This window comes from Myxocyprinus asiaticus, chromosome 31 (genome assembly GCF_019703515.2).
Source record: "Myxocyprinus asiaticus isolate MX2 ecotype Aquarium Trade chromosome 31, UBuf_Myxa_2, whole genome shotgun sequence".
NCBI classification, from domain to species: Eukaryota; Metazoa; Chordata; class Actinopteri; order Cypriniformes; family Catostomidae; genus Myxocyprinus; species Myxocyprinus asiaticus.
The window spans coordinates 3,559,104-3,578,254 of NC_059374.1; the positions used below are offsets into that span (position 1 = coordinate 3,559,104).

At 39.5% G+C, this 19,151-nt stretch overlaps 2 non-coding genes across 2 annotated transcripts; both read right to left on the reverse strand.

The window, feature by feature from the left end:
- Nucleotides 1–15,680: 15,680 nt before the first annotated feature.
- trnas-gcu (transfer RNA serine (anticodon GCU)) lies at nt 15,681–15,762 on the reverse strand. The gene has a single exon. It is a non-coding gene; the product is annotated as a tRNA-Ser (tRNA).
- A 2,434-nt stretch (nt 15,763–18,196) lies between these two features.
- On the reverse strand, nt 18,197–18,278 carry trnas-gcu (transfer RNA serine (anticodon GCU)). The gene has a single exon. It is a non-coding gene; the product is annotated as a tRNA-Ser (tRNA).
- Between the last annotated feature and the right edge of the window lie 873 nt (nt 18,279–19,151).

Consider the following 19,151-nt stretch of genomic DNA (forward strand, 5'->3'; position numbering starts at 1 on the left):
AAAAAAATAAAATACATGGAATTTTGCCGATATTTTTTCAAAAGTAAATTAAACAATAATTTAATATAATTGGGTCATATGTTAATGTTCCAGAAAAGCACACTGATGTTTTTCTCCTAGTACTGTGTATTTATTTTTAATTTTAAACATCTTTGTGCACAGAAATGATAAGTGTTTGTATTGTGGGCTAATTCTATTATTTTGAATGGTGTGAAAAAGCAACTTTAATAAATAAACAGATGTGATTAAATTAATCGCAAAGAGTGGCCATTCATTTGTTCTCCATGCACTTATCCATGTGGATGATAAAGATATTTGTGTTGAGACTCCTGGAGTGTCATGTTAGGGTTATAGGGTTAGGATAGGGTTAGGTTATGTTAGGGTTAGGTTATAATAGGGTTATAGGGTTAGGGTTAGGTTAGGGTTAGGGTTATGTTAGGGTTAGGTTAGGGTTAGGGTTATAGGGTTAGGTTATGTTTGGGTTACAGGTTTAGGGTTATAGGGTTAGGCTTTGTTAGGGTTAGGTTATAATATGGTTATAGGGTTAATTGGCACTCATGGAGTGTCATGTTTGCAGATCGGATCTTTATGCCATTAAGATCAATCAGTCATGTACAATAAATTGTCTTTAAGGATGTATACTGTCATGATTAATACAGGTTAATCATTGTGGTATATTCTGTCATATAACACTACATTTTTGCGTTAATGCCAATTTTCTCGACAAAAAGTGTTTCCAAGCCAGTTTTTCGCCACATTTGAAGTATCCACATAGAGTTTGTACACTAGAATTAAACAGAAAAATATTATATCCACACTTGTGAAATTTTAGTGATAATTTGCGTTTCCATCAGATTTATTTTCATGCTCTAAAACGTTTATCGTCCTTGGATGGTTATGTTTAAGTTAAGATCACCCCTCCCTCGGGCTCTGCACCTCATCACCTGATTTCTGATTCACCACACCTGCACTCAATTCACTTGTTCATCACTGCCTACATGAATAACTCACTTCAAGTCTCACATAAAGAACTCTTGGTTTCACTGTAACTTGTGTGGCTTGAATTCCTGACAGTCATATAGACCAGTAGTTCTCAAACTTTTCTGTACAAGACACATCTTTGTATATGTTACATTTCCAAGGCACACCATTTTTTTTCCTTAAAATACAATGAGCATACATCCTCATAATGTGAAATAAACTATTAAACCTGAAACACAAATCAGAAATTAAAAATGGACTTGAAATCATGGTAAATTATATCTGTACACAAATTTCATGGAATATTTGAAAAAGTTTTTTTAGGTTGTAAGGACAAATCAGGGCTCTACGCAAACATTTCTATTTAGGAAAAAAAAATGCAAAAGAATAAAAACGGATAAAAAAATAATATGATTATTATAAAACAATGTTTGTTTATTTTTGGGATATTACATAAGCGTGATGCCATGCAGCATCTTGACTCATTATAAAGTGTGAACATCTCAACAAGATTTGCGGTTTTAAAAGGCTTTTGCAGTCTGGCAGTGTGTGGTTATAATGTTATAATGTGAGTGAGAAAACGGCGCTTTGAATGCAAAACTAACTAACGTGCCTCTTTTATGATGCATCAGGGAGTTTTTATTCTGCTTGTAGGTTGCAATAATAAGTTCATAACTTTGGGATAAGCTGTCACTCACACCGGTGCAAATAATTGTCCGGATTCACACGCAGTAATTTACACTCACAAAATCTGCAGCTCTACACGTTCACGGCACACCGTTTCAGAAACACTGATATAGTCTGTATATTTCTGCTAAAGAAAAACACAAGTAGATAACACAACAGCATTGCTCCGAAACAAAGGATAGTTATTTACTGCAGTAATGTGTTTTATTGTTATTTGGAAATTATTCTTTTTTATATATTGTTTTGGACTGTTTTGGTTTGTGTGCTCTGTGCAAGTTTCTTTATTATTATTGCTTTAATCAATATTACATGACAGTCAAACCAACTGAAAGCATAAAAAATAAACTAAAAGAAAAAAATACTTACAAAAAGGTATATCGACAATATACAGAATCAGAAGGCTATATATTATATAATATGCAATGCATATAACATTAAGATTCAAAAGGGAATATTCAAGGCTTTATAAAAGTTAATACTCTTTAGCGATCCGTCTGTGTAAGTTTCTCTTGTAAACAATGATGCGCTTCCTGACTCCTCATCCATGTGACACGTGAACAACCAACGAGCTTACGTCATCCCTCTCATGAGCGCACATCACAGAGATGTACAAGTGAACATGTGTAGTTAAAAAGTATATAAGTTTTGTTTTGTTTCTAAAAATAATCAATCGTTTGGGTTCAGAAGAACTTTATTTGTCGACTGGAGACGTGTGGATTATTTTGATGCACCCTAAATATGCATTTTGGACCGTCAAAAAATGGAGTACATTCACTTGCATTGTTTAGAGGAGGAGGCCTGAAATGAAATCCTAAAAGTCTTAAATTCTGTTTTGATGAAGAAAGAAACTCCGATACATCTTGGATGGCCTGAGGGTGTCAATTATCAGCACATTTTCATTTTTGTCTGAACTATTCCTTTAAGGACTGTTAATTTTATTTAATGGTCAAACTGTGCCATCTGCTGGTGAAAAACACGAAGCGCATCTACGATTGCCATGCAAGGTGCCTTTGTAGACACTATTTTTATATAAAGACACTTTTATATACTATATGAAAAACAAACAAAAAATATTATAAATATAAAAATATAATAAAATACTAAAAATAACTAAAACAATGTAAAATGATGAAATAAAATATATTCCCTTGACTCGAGCAGCAGCTGTTGAAATAGGTTGTATTGGTGTAGTTCATTCAAATCACCACCGGAGGGCAAACATTTCTTTTTTGAATTTGAATTTCTATATATACATTTATAAAAAAAATAAAATAAAAAAAATTGAAACATAACCCAAACAAGCAATGGGGAGTGAAACAGTCAATACAAAGAATACATTTAAATGATGACTTTCACATAAATTGTCCAAAACAATGTCTGAACAGATGCCTTTGAGATCATCATTGTGAAGCCTCATCTAACTTTATAATCGACACATTATACCAAGTTTGTTTTGTGTCTTTGCTGCTGTTAATAACACAGAGACAGACGGTCCACTTCAACACCATGTGAGCACAAAGACTTTAATTCAAGACTTTAGTCAAATACTGTCTATGGTAAATCTCTGATACACACTAGACTAGTCAACATGGTGCCAGACGAAGATGATTCACTGTCTGAATGTGAATGACTCATTCTGGTGACTTTATTTTTTAAATGTAAATCATGAGCTTCATCATTGAGACCAAGTACTTTAATCCATTGAAAATCACCAGAGAATCTTTTGAGCGTTTGAGGTGATGTGAACGGTTACAGCACATAATGATAATTGAGTGATGTAATGTGATACAAAACATTATATACTGAAGCAATGTGGTTGGAAAAATATTAACATTCATATTAAGGAATAATAGGGTTTGTTTTTGTGTCCATTAAGTGTTCTCATAGTTTTGTGGCCTGAATGACATAATTAAAAGCTTTACAAGAACTGAATTGAGAAGAAAACTAGATTGAACCGAACGTTTTTGAGACAGCATCACAATGTATTGTGCAATATTTTTTGTCACATTAGGAAATATTTTTACAAACATTTAACACTAAACAATAGTAGGATTTGAAGCATTATTTTTGAAGCATTATTTTTCATAAGTTTCCAGAGTTTGTAGTGTTTACAGTGTGTCTTTAGGGCATGCACTTCGTTACATAAGAAAGAAAAGTAAAAATGGTCTGATTTGAACCAAGACTTTCAGAGATAAAAAGTGAAATGTGATCTCCTAGTTACCTCATTGTTATACACCACAAATTATAAAAGGACACTGATTATAAAAGTCATGGTCATTCCTTTGGAACTGAGAGTCTGGTTTGGTAGAAGATGCTATTATAGAGATGCTAGCTCAAGAGTCATGGGAACTGAGTCATGTGACGCCATGCGAGGAGTGGACGTGTGAGCGGCGAGCTCTGCACACTTTGCTAGTTTTAATACTATTTGTGTCATAAACTGGTGAGATTCAGTACACCCTGATTCTTAACTGTTCTGGAGACATTAAAAGACACTTATGTGCTCAAGCTGATTCCTCTGAGAAACAGGCCGGAAGCCCTGGACTCAATTCGGACGATGAACTGAAATATATCTGACATGAATTGATGAATGTGTCAGCAATGCTGGCGAAGGTTGTTGCAGACTTCGAAGATCTTGCTATGATATGTCGATCGACCACTTCCATGGAGACGAAGTTCTCTGAGTTGGTTACAAGATTGTCGGACGTCGAGAAACGGATCGATTATCTGGAATCATCGGAGTGGGAATTAGCTGCTAATCTGCTAGCAACCAAGGTAGATTTGCAGTGCGTTTGGGAAAAACTGGTGGATTTGGAGAATCGTAATCGACGAAACAACATCCGAATTGTTGGAATTCCTGAGCATGAGGAAGGTCGAGATATGGTGAAATTCCTAGACGAAATCTTTCCGAGTCTGCTCGACATAACAGGCCATAAACGGGAAATCGAGCGAGTTCACAGGTTTCCGGCTCTGAGATCCGTGGAGGGAGACAGGCCCCGATCAATTCTGGCCAAATTTCTGAGATCATCATAGAAAGATCTCGTGTTACGCGAGGCGAGGAGTAAAGGAAGGCTTTCTTGGAAGAACCACAACATTTTCTTGTTCCCAGACTTTGCGAATGCGACGAGAGAAACGTGGTCGATTCAAGGAATGCAAGAAACTCTTACATCAACGGAAGGTCGCTTTTACACTGATGTTCCCGGCCAAATTGAGAATAGATGCTAAGGATGGCCACAAAATATTTACATGTCCCCAACAAGCATTGTCCTTCATAAAGACAATCGAGTGAGTAAGCCATTTGGTGATTTTCATGTCGCTGCCTAATGGACCTGACTCACTGAACATGCTACTTGACTGTCCGAGGAAACGGGGCGCCTTTTTCGTTTCGTGCTGGTTCCGCCTAGTGGCTGGAGTTTTTGGAGTTGGAAGGGAATATTATAAAAGCTGAGGCAGAGCTGAAGTGCCGAATGTCGTCTGATGGCCTCAGAGAACTGACCCGATTGAAATACAGATATAATACTATTTTGTCGCGAAAAGTGGAGTTTTGGTTATTCAGGGCAAGACAGTCATACTTTGAGTCGGGTGACAAAGCAGGGAAGATTTTGGCTAGATATATAAAGCAGAGAGAGTCTTTTTCTACCATTCCCTCAGTGAAATCTGCTGGTGGTGAAATTTTTACTTCAGCCATTGATATTAATAATGTCTTTAAAGAATTCGATCTTGATCTTTATAGTTCCACATCTTCGTCTACCGATGAAGATATTAGGAACTTTCTGGAACCATTAGATCTTCCTAAACTGATGACTGAGCAAAAAAACTCTCTTGATTCTGAGATAATTACCTCGTCAAGTTCCTCCAAGATTAAGGCCTTACCTACGGGCAAGGCTCCGGGGCCAGATGGCTTTGCTGCTGAGTTTTTCAAATCTTATGCTACAGAACTGGCTCCACTTTTGTTAGAAGTTTATACTGAATCATCAAAGAATGGAAAGCTTCCTCCAAACATGACACAAGTCCGGATCAGTCTGATTCTTAAAAAGGACAAAGATCCAAGCGAGTGTAAGAGTTACCGTCCAATTTCCCTGATCCAACTAGATGTTAAAATTTTCTACAAAATTTTGGCTAACCGATTAAGTAAGGTTATGACATCTCTTATACATATAGATCAGGTGGGGTTTATTCAGGGCCACAGATCTTCCGATAACATCAGGTGTTTCATCAATATCATGTGGTCAGTGGCGAATGATCAGACTCCGGTCGCTGCCATCTCACTTGACGCCGAAAAGGCGTTTGATATGGTAGAATGGGATTATCTTTTTAAGATTTTGGAAATATATGGATTCAGGAATACTTTTATTGAATGGATTAAGTTACTTTATAGACACCCAGTAGCAGCGGTACAAACAAATGGATTAATTTCAGATTATTTTACTCTGGATAGAGGCACTCGACAGGGTTGCACTCTTTCCCCATTATTGTTCTGTCTTGCCCTGGAACCATTAGCAGCTGCGATAAGAAAGGAGGATGATTTTCCAGGGGTGACAGCGGGAGGTGCGGCGCATAAGCTTCTGCTTTATGCAGATGACATTTTATTATTTGTCTCTGAACCTACTAGATCTATGCCTTGCCTCCACAGAATTATTAATTCCTTTTCCAAGTTCTCAGGATACAAAGTCAATTGGTCTAAATCCGAAGCATTGGCACTGGCAGCATTCTGCCCTGAAACGGCTTTCCAGCCGGGCGCTTTCCAGTGGCCCAAACAGGGCATTAAGTATTTGGGGATTTTATTCCCAGCAAATTTGTCTGATTTAGTCAGAGTTAATTTTGACCCTTTAATAAAAAGGTTTTCGAGCGATGTCAGCAGGTGGGCTTCATTACATTTATCGATGATTGGGAAGGTTAATGTTATTCAAATTCAACTACCTGCTTCAGTCTCTCCCTGTAGATGTCCCCCTCTCTTATTTCAAGCAATTTGATAGCATAGCGAAGTCCTTTATTTGGAATGGTAAGTGCCCCAGGTTAAATTTCAATAAGTTACATAGGCCAATTGACAGAGGAGGGCTAGGCCTATCCAAGATTTTGATTTATTATTATGCGTTCAGTCTTAGACATTTAGCTCATTGGTCGCTTCCACCTGAGAGGGCCCCTCTCTGGTTTTGTATTGAAAAGGAAGTTCTTGCCCCTATCTCACCACTGCATAGCCTTTCGATAAAACTAGCCGGAGAGGTTAAGTCGCATCCCGTTATTTTGCATTTGCACTCGATATGGACAAAAGTGTCCAGAGTGTTTAATTCTGATATTTATTTAAATGTTGCCTCGAGCATATGGCAGAACCCTAAACTATGTATTAATAAGTCCCCTTTTTGTTGGTCAGATTGGATTGTGAGGGGGGTTAATGCACTTGGTGACCTATATGAGGGTGGAGTATTGAGATCTTTCGAAAATTTGGTTCAACATTTTGGCATTCCCAGATCTCAGTTTTATAAGTATTTACAGCTTCGCCACCTACTCTGCACTATTTTTGGGAGTGGCACGCACCCCCCTAAAGCAGCAGGTGCTTTGGGAGAGGTGATTGCTGCTTTTGGAAAAGGCCATGAAACATCAGTGTATTACTCCCTACTAATTCAGAGTCTGGGGGATGGAGCCATGACTTCTCTCAAGAGAGTATGGGAAAAAGATTTGAATTTGGTATTGGAGGATGGAGTGTGGACTAAGATTCTTAAAAATGTCAAGTCTGTATCTAGAGATGCAAGGGTTCGCCTTATGCAATTTAAGATTTTACATAGATTTTATTGGACCCCCTCTAGATTATATAGGCTTGGTCTTAAAGACACACCCACTTGCTGGCGATGCCAGTCAGAAGTTGGAGACACTACCCATGTCTTTTGGGGGTGTGTTAAGATCCAGGAGTTTTGGTTGAGGGTTCAGAGGTATTTGTGCGACGTTTTGAACACTCAGGTTTTGCTTTGTCCCAGACTCTGTATTTTGGGTGATGGAGCGGTCATGCATTTAGGGGACAATCATATAAAAAATTGGGTTCTGACCAGTCTCATGATCGGCAGGCAAGTAATTTTAAGGGGCTGGAAGTCAAGTGGAGCACCCTCTTTTTCGGAGTGGTGTGTGGAAATGGGGAGGGTATCTGCATTTGAAGAGGCGGTAAGTAGAAGGCTGGGGTTGAGGGACTTATTTGCTAAAAAATGGGGCAAATATTTAGTTTTTTGGGGGGAATCTCGGGGAGGGGATGTGGAGAGTGTAGTTTAATCATGTATGTTTATTATTTTATTTATTTGTGTATGTATGTATATATATATATATATATATATATATATATATATATATATATATATATATATATATTTTATGTAAGTGTATGTATGTGTATCTGTTTATGTGTGTATATGTGTATATATGTGTGTGTGTGTATGTATGTATATATATAAATATATTTATATATATTTATTTTATTTTTTTGGATTGTGTGTGTTTTATGTGGGACCACAGGGGTGTTCGTTAGGGGTCAGGGTGGGATTGTATTAGTAGGGTTTAAATGTAAAATGTTGATTCATTATATATGTGTTGAGTTTTTTTCATTGTCATATGCTCATGAATCAATAAAAATGTTAATTACAAAAAAATACTGTGTATTACCCCTTTAGCATCACTGACAGCGTGCCGTCTTTTGTAATAGTTGTCTATGAGGCCCCAAATTCTTGCAGGTGGTATAGCTACAATTCGTATTGGCAAAATGCCTCCAGGTCATGCAAAGTCTTTGGTCGTCTTGCATGAACCGCATGTTTGAGATCTCCCCAGAGTGGCTTGATGATATTAAGGTCAGAAGACTGTGATGGCCACTCCAGAACCTTCACCTTTTTCTGCTGTAACCACTGGAGGGTCAACTTGGCCTTGTGCTTAGGGTCATTGTCATGCTGGAAAGTCCAAGAGCGTCCCATGCGCAGCTTTCATGCAGAAGAATGCGAACTGTCCCAGCTCTGAATTTTCTGATAACATGCTGCATTCATTTTGCCATCGATTTTCACAAGATTCCCCGTGCCTTTAGAGCTCACACACCCCCAAAACATCAGTGAGCCACCACCATGCTTCACAGTGGGGATGGTATTCTTTTCACTATAGGCCTTGTTGACCCCTCTCCAAACATAGCACTTATGATTGAGACCATAAAGCTCTATTTTGGTCTCGTCACTTTAAATTGCAGTGTGCCAGAAGCTGAGGCATGTCAAGGTCTTGTCGGTCATATTGTAACCGGGCTTTTTTGTGGCATTGGCACAGTAAAGGCTTCTTTCTGGCAACTCGACCATGCAGCTCATTTTTGTTCAAGTATCGTCGTATTGTGCTTCTTGAAACAACCACACCATCTTTTTCCAGAGCAGCCTGTATTTCTCCTGAGGTTACCTGTGGGTTTTTCTTTGTGTTCCGAACAATTCTTCTGGCAGTTGTGGCTGAAATCTTTCTTGGTCTACCTGACCTTGACTTGGTCAAGAGATCCCCAAATTTTCCACTTCTTAATAAGTGATTGAACAGTACTGACTGGCATTTTCAAGGCTTTGGATATCTTGTTATATCCTTTTCCATCTTTATAAAGTTCCATTACCTGGCTACGAAGGTATTTTGACAGTTCTTTTCTGCTCCCCATGGCTCAGTATCTAGCCTGCTCAGTGCATCCATGTGAGAGCTAACAAATTCATTGACTATTTCTACACAGGCACTAATTGCAATTTAAAAAGCCACAGGTGTGGGAAATTAACCTTTAATTGGCATTTAAACCTGTGTGTGTCATCTTGTGTGTCTGTAACAAGGCCAAACATTCAAGGGTATGTAAACTTTTGATCAGGGCCATTTGGGTGATTTCTGTTATCATTATGATTTAAAAAGGAGCCAAACAACTATGTGATAATAAATGGCTTCATATGATCACTATCCTTAAACAAAAGACATTTTTGCATGATCAGTCATATTTTCAAAATCAATGCCAAAATTTCACAATTTCTGCAAGGGTATGCAAACTTTTGAGCACAACTGTATGAGGTAGAAGAGATCTGACCATTAGAGGCAGAGAGGGCATATATATACACTATATTGCCAAAAGTATTCGCTCACCCATCCAAATAATTGAATTCAGGTGTTCCAATCACTTCCATGGCCACAGGTGTATAAAATGAAGCACCTAGGCATGCAGACTGCTTCTACAAACATTTGTGAAAGAATGGGCCACTCTCAGGAGCTCAGTGAATTCCAGCGTGGTACTGTGATTGGATGCCACCTGTGCAACAAGTCTAGTCGTGAAATTTCCTCGCTACTAAATATTCCACAGTCAACTGTCAGTGGTATTATAACAAAGTGGAAGCGATTGGGAATGACAGCAACTCAGCCACGAAGTGGTAGGCCACGTAAAATGACAGAGCGGGGTCAGCGGATGCTGAGGCGCATAGTGTGCAGAGGTCGCCAACTTTCTGCAGAGTCAATCGCTACAGACCTCCAAAGTTCATGTGGCCTTCAGATTAGCTCAAGAACAGTGCGTAGAGAGCTTCATGGAATGGGTTTCCATGGCCGAGCAGCTGCATCCAAGCCATACATCACCAAGTGCAATGCAAAGCATCGGATGCAGTGGTGTAAAGCACACCGCCACTGGACTCTAGAGTAGTGGAGACGCGTTCTCTGGAGTGATGAATCAAGCTTCTCCATCTGGCAATCTGATGGACGAGTCTAGGTTTGGCGGTTGCCAGGAGAACGGTACTTGTCTGACTGCATTGTGCCAACCATGAAGTTTGGTGGAGGGGGGATTATGGTGTGGGGTTGTTTTTCAGGAGCTGGGCTTGGCCACTTAGTTCCAGTGAAAGGAACTCTGAATGCTTCAGCATACCAAGAGATTTTGGACAATTCCATGCTCTCAACTTTGTGGGAACAGTTTGGGGATGGCCCCTTCCTGTTCCAACATGACTGCGCACCAGTGCACAAAGCAAGGTCCATAAAGACATGGATGAGCGAGTTTGGTGTGGAAGAACTTGACTGGCCTGCACAGAGTCCTGACCTCAACCCGATAGAGCACCTTTGGGATGAATTAGAGCGAAGACTGCGAGCCAGGCCTTCTCGTCCAACATCAGTGTCTGACCTCACAAATGCGCTTCTGGAAGAATGGTCAAAAATTCCCATAAATACACTCCTAAACCTTGTGGAAAGCCTTCCCAGAAGAGTTGATGCTGTTATAGCTGCAAAGGGTGGGCCAACGTCATATTAAACCCTATGGATTAAGAATGGGATGTCACTTAAGTTCATATGCGTCTAAAGGCAGATGAGCGAATACTTTTGGCAATATAGTGTATATATATATATGTATATATGGAAGGGTAAATGTAATACAGTACAAATTGACAATAGGAAAAAGAATAAAAATGGTGAGACAACTGTGGCAGGGTGAGCAAGAGACAGACATAGTGGGTGTGGCATCAAGCCTCGGAGAGGCATTTAATGGAAACCATAACAAACGTAAAAATGTCCAAAAGGGGTAATAAAGTGTCCAAGGGGGAATAGTGTTCATAATAAAGGGGGAATCTGGAATCCTCACGGTGAACAGGGCTCCGTGAAAGGGGCAGGGTAGTGTTCATAGGAAAGCCCAGGCACGGGCTGGGTCAGTCGGCCGCTCACGCTCCCCTCCAAAGTCCACGGCGCTTGAGGCGGCGGCGTCACTGGCGGCCTGTCTTCCCAGGCCCATGGCAAGCGTGAGGGGAAGGCGGCCCGGCATCTAGCCCGTTGGCGGCAACGTGAGCTGTTCATCCCCGGTGACTCATTACGCCGTCTGGGGGTCTGAAGAACGGGTCCGGCAGTGCGTCCACTCATCCAATCCCTCCCAGCTCTGGTTTTGGGTGTGCGAGAATGCCAGTGTGTGCACACATGGAGATTTGAAGCCGGCTCCCCGAGAAGAGGTGTGCACTGCATTTTAAAGACAGCCATGATGAAGCATTATCCCCATCAGGTGTGCTTCATTCACCGCTGTCCAAACAAGGCTTATTAATTATGCACCTCTTCTCGCTCTCCCGCCCAACTCCTGTCGTGAGCCTGGCTGATGGGTGGCCCTAAGAGGCGGGGCAACAATGTCGAGCCAGAGGGGCAGCTCATTCTGCCACACAACAGCTGTAAAACTAAATGTGCATGAAAGCAAAAAGTTATTATTTTTTGTTTTGACCCAATTTGGAATGCCCAATTCCCAATGCGCTTTTAAGTCCTTGTGGTCGCATAGTGATTCACCTCAATCTGGGTGGCAGAGGATGAATCCCAGCTGCCTCTGCGTCTGAGACTGCCAGCCTGTGCATCTTATCATGTGGCTTGTTGAGCACATTGCCATGGAGACATAGCACATGTGCAGGCTTCACACCATCACCACACGCCCCACCAAGAATGAACCACATTATAGTGACCACTCTAGCAACCGGGCCGGACACTCCAGGTCTCCTGGGATTTGAACTAGTGAGCTAATGAACTCCAGGGGTGGTAGCCAGTGACTTTTACCACTGAGCTACCTAGGCCCCCACACAAAGTTAACTCTTAGCTGGCTGGACAAAATTCAGCCTTGGGCTGTTATTTTCATGCCATGAAGGAAGCGTGATATAAGATTAACCAAACTGATAAAGAGCAAGTGGTATAACTGTGCTTAGAGTTAAAGTTCGTATCACATTATCTGGAAAAACAAAAGTTTTGAGTCAAGTGTATTACTTTAAAGTCAACGAAATAATTGAATTTTAAACAAAGGTTGTATTGAAGATAAGTGTTGTTACATTACAATAAGGTATAATTATGGCAAACACTCCAGTGGAAATATTAACATCTAGAAATCCATTGTGTAAAGAATTGATTGATAAAATCTCAAAGAACTGGGGAAAGAAAAAAAAAGTGAAACTGACTAATAAGAAAAATGTTTCCAAAACCAAATTTTATTTTGTAACTTGAGTGTGAGAGGCAAACCTTAAATGTGAAAACTTCACATTCATGTGTCTGTTTTATATTCTGTCTGGTCCAGTTTATTATAGAATACAATTTTAAACAATATTAAATTAAACACTGTAAAGTCTTGATTTTTAAATGTAAGAACATGATTATTTGTTTTGTTTTTTATTTCCTATGTGTTTAATTATGTTTGGAGAACAAATTTACATGTGAGTTGCAACTTTATTGGCATAAACTTGATCAACCAACAAAAATAAGATAGGTAGAGTTTATTATTTTGTTAGGGACTGTCTGATGGAGAGATTGAGTGAGACGTTGCTCTGTAAGGAGAGTGAACGGGAGGGGTTACACCCCATACTCTGTAAGGATGGCGTGCAAATGATAGTCTGCAGACTTTGAATGGGAAAACTTGTCTCTCTTGGTGTCTCCACTCAGACAGGGGCACCCTGAATTTAGTAGAGATAGACAGCAGATTGTTTTAGTTTAGATATTTATTTTTATTTTATTTTCTTGTTTTATATGCACAGTGTAGGCATTGGTTGGTCATGGGTACACCGAGAGCTGCCTTAGAGACAAAAATAAAAAAGGAAAATAAATTTAAGAATGATTTGGATCATTTCATGTTCTCTGCTTTTTCAATTCACTGAAGTTGTGCTCTTAATACCTGTTCTCCTGAATTTTATGTGTGGCAGCCTTGCCAATATTGTGATAGTTTTTCCTTGGGTTTGATCTGTGACCAATCATGCCAGATAAAATGGAAAATAAAGTCCAACCTCCAATAAAGGAGGCACAACTAAGCAAACATTGTAAACAGTTTTGCTCAGATGCTCTGTTATGTAATAAAATTGAAGTTTTCTTATTTTGTAAGTGTATAAAATGGAAAATGTTATTCATGCTAGAAGTTCTGATTTTAAGAATTAAGAAATATCTTTGATGTATTTGATTGTAAAAAATTATTGATAATGCCAAGGAAAAATTGGTCATTGGTACCAGGTGAAACCCATGGAGAAACTTTAAGGTTAAATTGAACATAGTAACTTCCGCAACTATGAATGTTAATAACTTCATATTCATGGTTCTATTCTATGTGTCTTTGATACTAACTATGTTTTACCCTTTCTTTTGTCATCATTGTGTATGTTGTTCACTAACTCATTCTGGAACCAGTCTCTCACGACTGCAGATGGCTGGGCCAGAAAATTTATTGAAGCTGCTAATACTGCAGGAGGTAAGGGATAAACTCTTAAATGCTTTGATTTAAACATTGACATTATCTTTTCAACATATTCCTTTCAAACAGCACAGAAATGCAACAACGAGGATGGGTTTCAGAACTACATGTGCAGAGCACAGTAATTTGCAGTCCATCACCTTAACCACTCGGCCAGTTTAGATAGACATCTTGCTATTTTGTAGTGTAGTTAGATAGCTTTCCTGAATAGATTGAAGGTAAGGCCTAAACTCTAATGGAATTAGCTTTGATTTAAATATTGACATTATCTTTTCAACATGTTCCTTTCAAACAGCAAAGAAATACGTCGATGAGGATAGGTTTCAAAACCACATGTGCAGAGTACGATGTATTTCAAAGAAAAGCTACACATGAAAAGCACAAGGAATTAGCAGTCCATCAGTTTAACCACTCCGCCATGTTTAGACAGTTTCCTTGCTATTTTGTAGCGTAGTTAGATAGCTTTCCTGAATAGATTGAAGGTCAGACATAAACTCTGATAGAATAGGCTTTGTTTTAAATATTGACATTATCTTATCAAGATGTTCCTTTCAAAGTGTAAGTAAACACATCAACGAGGATGGGATTCAAACCCACGCATGAAGAGCACAATGGATTAGCAGTCCAACCACTCGGCCACCTCACCATGTTTGTATAATGCCCTTGCTATTTTGAGTGTAGTTAGAGAGCTTTCCTGAATAGATTGAAAGTAAGACATAAACACTGATGGAATAAGCTTTTATTTATATATTGACATTATCTTTTCAACATGTTCCTTTCAAACAGCAATGAAACACGTCGATGAGGATGGGTTTCAAAAACCACATATGCAGAGCACAATGGATTTCAAAGCTACACGTGAAGAGTACAAGGGATTAGCAGACCATCAGTTTAACCACTCTGCCATTTTTAAACAGTTTCCTTGCTATTTTGTAGTGTAGTTAGATAGCTTTCCAGAATAGTTTGAAGGTAAGACATAAGCTCTGATGGAATAAGCTTTTATTTAAATATTGACATTATATTTTCAACATGTTCCTTTCAAACAGCAAAGAAACACGTCGACGAGGATGGGTTTCAAAACCACATGTGCAGAGCACAATGGATTTCAAAGCTAGCGGGAAGAGCACAAGGGATTAGCAGTCCATCAGTTTAATAACCTTGTCATGTTTAGGCTATTTTCTTGAAATTTTGCAGTGTAGTTAGCTTTCCTGAAGTTATTGAAGGTAAGGCATACACTGATAGAATTACCTTTGTTTTAAAAATTGACATTATCTTTTCAACATGTTCCTTTCAAACAGCAAAGAAACACGTCGACGAGGATGGGTTTCAAAAACCACATATGCAGATCACAACGGATTTCAAAGCTACACGTGAAGGGCACAAGGGATTAGCCAACCATCAGTTTAACCACTCTGCAATTTTTAAACAGTTTCCTTGCTATTTTGTAGTGTAGTTAGATAGCTTTCCTGAAGTTTTTGACGGTAAGGCATACACTCTGATAGAATTAGCTTTCATTTAAATTTTGACATTATCTTTTCAACAGGTTCCTTTCAAACAGCAAAGAAACACGTCGACGAGGATGGGTTTCAAAAACCACATATGCGGAGCACAATGGATTTCAAAGCTACACGTGAAGAGCACAAGGGATTAGCCGACCATCAGTTTAACCACTCTGCCATTTTTAAACAGTTTCCTTGCTATTTTGTAGTGTAGTTAGATAGCTTTCCTGAAGTGATTGAAGGTAAGGGATACACTGTGATAGAATAGGCTTTGTTTTAAATATTGACATTATCTTATCAAGATGTTCCTTTCAAACTGTAAGTAAACACATCGACGAGGATGGGATTCGAACCCACGCGTGCAGAGCACAATGGATTAGCAGTCCATCGCCTTAACCACTCGGCCACCTCATCATGTTTGTAAAATATCCTTGCTATTTTGAGTGTAGTTAGAGAGCTTTCCTGACTAGATTGAAATAAGACATAAACTCTAATGGAATAAGCTTTTATTTATATATTGACATTATATTTTCAACATGTTCCTTTCAAACAGCAAAGAAAGACACGTCATCCATGTCTTTATGGACCTTGCTTTCTGCACTGGTGCGCAGTCATGTTGGAACAGGAAGGGGCCATCCCCAAACTGTTCCCACAAAGTTGGGAGCATGGAATTGTCCAAAATCTCTTGGTATGCTGAAGCATTCAGAGTTCCTGTCACTGGAACTAAGGGGCCAAGCCCAGCTCCTGAAAAACAACCCCACACCATAATCCCCCTCCACCAAACTTCACAGTTGGCACAATGCAGTCAGACAAGTACCGTTCTCCTGGCAACCACCAAACTCAGACTCGTCCATCAGATTGCCAGATGGAGAAGCGTGATTCGTCACTCCAGAGAACGCGTCTCCACTGCTCTAGAGTCCAGTGGCGGCGTGCTTTACACCACTGCATCCGACGCTTTGCATTGCACTTGGTGATGTATGGCTTGGATGCAGCTGCTTGGCCATGGAAACCCATTCCATGAAGCTCTCTACGCACTGTTCTTGAGCTAATCCGTTGGCCACATGAACTTTGGAGGTCTGTAGCGATTGACTCTGCAGAAAGTTGGCGACCTCTGCGCACTATGTGCCTCAGCACTCCGCCATGTTTAGATAGTTTCCTTGCTATTTTGTAGTGTAGTTAGATAGCTTTCCTGAATAGTTTGAAGGTCAGAAATAAACTCTGATGGAATAAGCTTTTATTTAAATATTGACATTATCTTTTCAACATGTTCCTTTCAAACAGCAAAGAAACACGTCGACGAGGATGGGTTTCAAAAACCACATGTGCAGAGCACAATGGATTTCAAAGCTACGCGGGAAGAGCACAAGGGATTAGCAGTCCATCAGTTTAATCACTCTTGTCATGTTTAAGCTAGTTTTCTTGCAATTTTGCAGTGTAGTTAGATAGCTTTCCTGAAGTTAGTTTGAAGGTAAGGCATACACTCTGATAGAATTAGCTTTGTATTTAAATATTGACATTATCTTTTCAACATGTTCCTTTCAAACAGCAAAGAAACACGTCGACGAGGATGGGTTTCAAAAACCACATATGCAGAGCACAACGGATTTCAAAGCTACACGTGAAGAGCACAAGGGATTAGCAAACCATCAGTTTAAGCACTCTTGCCATTTTTAAACAGTTTCCTTGATATTTTGTATTGTAGTTAGATAGCTTTCCTGAAGTTATTGACGGTAAGGCATACACTCTGATAGAATTTGCTTTCATTTAAATTTTGACATTATCTTTTCAACAGGTTCCTTTCAAACAGCAAAGAAACACGTCGACGAGGATGGGTTTCAAAACCACATGTGCAGAGCACAATGGATTTCAAAGCTAGCGGGAAGAGCACAAGGGATTAGCGGTCCATCAGTTTAACCACCTTGTCATGTTTAGGCTATTTTCTTGATATTTTGCAGTGTAGTTAGCTTTCCTGAAGTTATTGAAGGTAAGGCATACACTCTGATAGAATTAGCTTTGTTGTAAAAATTGACATTATCTTTTCAACATGTTCCTTTCAAACAGCAATGAAACACGTCGATGAGGATGGGTTTCAAAAACCACATATGCAGAGCACAATGGATTTAAAATTTACACGTGAAGAGTACAAGGGATTAGCAGACCATCAGTTTAACCACTCTGCAATTTTTAAACAGTTTCCTTGCTATTTTGTAGTGTAGTTAGATAGCTTTCCAGAATAGTTTGAAGGTAAGACATAAGCTCTGATGGAATAAGCTTTTATTTAAATATTGACATTATATTTTCAACATGTTCCTTTCAAACAGCAAAGAAACACGTCGACGAGGATGGGTTTCAAAACCACATGTGCAGAGCACAATGGATTTCAAAGCTAGCGGGAACAGCACAAGGGATTAGCAGTCCATCAGTTTAACCACCTTGTCATGTTTAGGCTATTTTCTTGATATTTTGCAGTGTAGTTAGCTTTCCTGAAGTTATTGAAGGTAAGGCATACACTCTGATAGAATTAGCTTTGTTTTAAAAATTGACATTATCTTTTCAACAGGTTCCTTTCAAACAGCAAAGAAACACGTCGACGAGGATGGGTTTCAAAAACCACATATGCAGAGCACAATGGATTTCAAAGCTACACGTGAAGAGCACAAGGGATTAGCCCACCATCAGTTTAAACACTCTGCCATTTTTAAACAGTTTCCTTGCTATTTTGTAGTGTAGTTAGATAGCTTTCCTGAAGTGATTGAAGGTAAGGGATACACTGTGATAGAATAGACTTTGTTTTAAATATTGACATTATCTTATCAAGATGTTCCTTTCAAACTGTAAGTAAACACATCGACGAGGATGGAATTCGAACCCACGCGTGCAGAGCACAATGGATTAGCAATCCATCGCCTTAACCACTCGGCCACCTCATCATGTTTGTAAAATATTCTTGCTATTTTGAGTGTAGTTAGAGAGCTTTCCAGACTAGATTGAAATAAGACATAAACTCTGATGGAATAAGCTTTTATTTATATATTGACATTATATTTTCAACATGTTCCTTTCAAACAGCAAAGAAAGACACGTCATCCATGTCTTTATGGACCTTGCTTTGTGCACTGGTGCGCAGTCATGTTGGAACAGGAAGGGGCCATCCCCAAACTGTTCCCACAAAGTTGGGAGCATGGAATTGTCCAAAATCTCTTGGTATGCTGAAGCATTCAGAGTTCCTGTCACTGGAACTAAGGGGCCAAGCCCAGCTCCTGAAAAACAACCCCACACCATAATCCCCCTCCACCAAACTTCACAGTTGGCACAATGCAGTCAGACAAGTACCGTTCTCCTGGCAACCACCAAACTCAGACTCGTCCATCAGATTGCCAGATGGAGAAGCGTGATTCGTCACTCCAGAGAACACGTCTCCACTGCTCTAGAGTCCAGTGGCGGCGTGCTTTACACCACTGCATCCGACGCTTTGCATTGCACTTGGTGATGTATGGCTTGGATGCAGCTGATTGGCCATGGAAACCCATTCCATGAAGCTCTCTACGCACTGTTCTTGAGCTAATCCGTTGGCCACATGAACTTTGGAGGTCTGTAGCGATTGACTCTGCAGAAAGTTGGCGACCTCTGCGCACTACGTGCCTCAGCACTCCGCCATGTTTAGATAGCAAGGAAACTATTTTGTAGTGTAGTTAGATAGCTTTCCTGAATAGTTTGAAGGTCAGGAATAAACTCTGATGGAATAAGCTTTTATTTAAATATTGACATTATATTTTCAACATGTTCCTTTCAAACAGCAAAGA